Source organism: Glycine soja, chromosome 5 (assembly GCF_004193775.1).
Source record: "Glycine soja cultivar W05 chromosome 5, ASM419377v2, whole genome shotgun sequence".
NCBI classification, from domain to species: Eukaryota; Viridiplantae; Streptophyta; class Magnoliopsida; order Fabales; family Fabaceae; genus Glycine; species Glycine soja.
Window position 1 is genome coordinate 5,452,229 of NC_041006.1, and position 2,904 is coordinate 5,455,132.

Sequence of the window (2,904 nt, forward strand, 5' to 3'; positions counted from 1 at the left end):
CTTTTCATGAATCAGCTCTTTCTGAATTTCCCTGCAGAGTCCTTTCTTTAATTGTCAACTTTTTACTGTAATTAAATTCTAATTTTTGACTACTACAAATTCAGGTCTTTAATTATGCTACTAAATAATGTAACGTAGGTTGTTAACACCACCAATTCCAATGATTTACATATGGGAGATCATATTTCGTATATTAGCTATATTAAATGGACATAATGTACATTTAAACTTGAAGAATCCGTGATTGATGACATGGATGGACAAGAATCTTGAGTATTGTACTATCCAAACTCAAAACCAGCAATGGTCCCAACTTGAAAGACACGACCAAGACTGAATTAAAAGAAATTTCAATTTAATAAAAATGTTTAATATTTTATCGAGAAATATTAGTTTATTAATTTATAATTTATTGGAATCTCTTAAATTTGTGATTCTGATACATCTTGTATCAATTTGTTGGCAGGATTAACATATTTTGCTTTAATAAAAAAAGTGTAAGGAACGTTCGATTATCTACACGGCTCGTTTGCCACAGCCGGATTTTGGATAGATTCCTTCATCCCATGACATCACTGTTCATCATCAACTCCAACACAACTTGAACTTGCCATTCAAATTTTTTTTTTTAAAGTACTACATCAATTCGAGCACTTAAAAATACTATTCTTAAACGATTTATGTTTACTTACAATTTTTACAATACAATTCAGGCTTTTTAAAAGAATAGTGTACAACTTTTCCTATTAAGTAGACACACAAGCGCATGGCCCCAAAGCACGCCTTATTTCAATTTACAGAAAGACCCGACCCGTGACAGAAAGCAGGGGAGGGAAATCCAGTGTGTGCAGTGCACCATATCATACGCTAGTTTTTGTCGCGATTGAGTCTCTCCCAAAGCGACGCGCACTGCCTTCTAGCGAACCCCACGCGCTTCTCTTCCAGGTCATACTCAACCTCAAACCCCTGCTGCTGGTAATTCCCGAGTGTGGCCCCGGGCCCACCGCTCAGCTCCGCCTCATCTCCACCGTTCATCAGCATCAAACACCCCACCCTCCTCTTTCCCTTCGCTGCATCCCTACCGTCCAAAAACTCGTAGAAATAGTTCTTCCTAGGCAGCACCACACTCGAATTCCCCCCAGCAAAACGCAGCGTTAGAACCGGCACCTCCGCCACGGAGTTCAAATAATAACACGGCGCGAGTCCCGTTTTTTCTTCAATCTTACGCGCGCGCTCGTTGACTCGCCCGACTCCGCGGTCAAACTCGTCAACCACCGAGTTATAAAACCCCGCCGGCAACATCGTGAACGTCGTGCCGGAATCCACAACCACGCCGCCGTCGCCTCGATTGTTCACCCGCCGCAGCATCTCCGGCGCCGGAACAATCCTTTTCCCGACGGAGATTCCGATTAAGCCAACGGTATAAAAATAAGGATGCTTAGGGTTTTCAAGCATAGGCGTGTACACAAACTCCGCCACTCCACCACCAACCTTCTCCTCCTCCTCCTCCTCCTCGTAACGTCCGAGAATGAGTGGACTCGGTTTTCTCACTCGCTCCGAGTCGAACGAGTGAGAAACCAAACAATACGAAAACCGGTTTCCGAGTTGAGGAGATAGCGTGGCCAGCTGCGCCGGGAGAGAGAGCAAACCGCGACCGAATCCGGCGACTCCGGTTGGTTCGGCGAGGGTAGTGTAAGCGCAACCGAACGTGAAATTTCTGAGAAACAAAGAAGAGAGAGAAAGCGTGTCACGATAGAGACGCGCGATTAAGCTTCCATCACCGTATGCGTAGTAAAACGGTGGACACTTGAAATTTGCGCAATCGGAGGTTTCGATTGATTCGAGAGGACAACGAGCGGCGGCGCAGAGATCGGAGGGAGAGGCTAAGTTGTGCGCTGCGGAGCATGCCGGGGACTTGCATGAAACGGCGACGCTTCGGGTGGTGTTGACGGGGGGAGAGGCATTGGGCTTTCCCTCGCAGAGAATGCATTTAAAAGGGGCGCAGGGGAACCAGACTAAGTCGCTGCCGGTGTCCATGTAGAGTGTTATGGGCTGGGCTTGGGCCCGTGGGCCCAGGTTGAAGGAGAGAGTGTAGTCGCTGCCCGGGGAGAGTGGGAGGGAGAGTTGGCGGCGGAACCGTTTGGCGGAAAGGGTTGAGGTAGATTTGAGGAGGTGGTGGGTGTTGTTGAATTGGGTTTGGGAAAGAGTGTGTGTTAGAGGCAAAGAGTACCATTTGAAATGAGGGGCATGAAATACATAGAATCATGAACACGACCAACAACAACATAGTTGTGGAACTCATTTGTTATTGTTAATGTCCATGCAAAGAAAGACAGAGTGTTCGAGTTTTTTAAAGTTAGAAGCAGAGAGTGGAGAGAGTACGAAGGGAGTGGTCAATTAATAGGGCGTTTAGAAAGAAGATGGGGAGTGACAGCTAAGCAAAGAATACGAAGTTTCCACTTTGTGTGAGTTGGTAACCATGGCGGGCGCATTTTAGGACAGGATTATCTTCTTTAGCAAGAGTAGTGGTAACTTTTATTAGATTTTGAAATTTTCAAGTTTAAGTATACTCTTAAATCCTTTTTTTTTTCTTTGTCCCATACCAATCCTTTTTGCTTTTCTACGTGTAGTCTTAAACATTTAAAAGACCACGTTTATTTTTAAAAAAATTAAAGAACTGTTTTATATTTTTAAGATGATTAATTTAATAATGAATTGTAGTGTGCTAAAGCAACAAAGCTTGGTTAAAATCATAATCGTTTTGAGTCAACCCTCGCTGGGGCTTATTAAACGGGATTTCATTTTATTTTGTAGATATATACATGACTGGGATGACTCTTTCACTGAGTTCCCATCAAATCAGGATTAAAAATATCCGAGTGCTTGTGTTTATGGTGAATTATT

The 2,904-nt window shown here is 43.8% G+C and overlaps 1 pseudogene; it reads right to left on the bottom strand.

Moving 5' to 3' along the window:
- Nucleotides 1-585: 585 nt before the first annotated feature.
- On the bottom strand, nt 586-2,484 carry LOC114412162 (annotated as a pseudogene).
- Nucleotides 2,485-2,904: the final 420 nt, after the last annotated feature.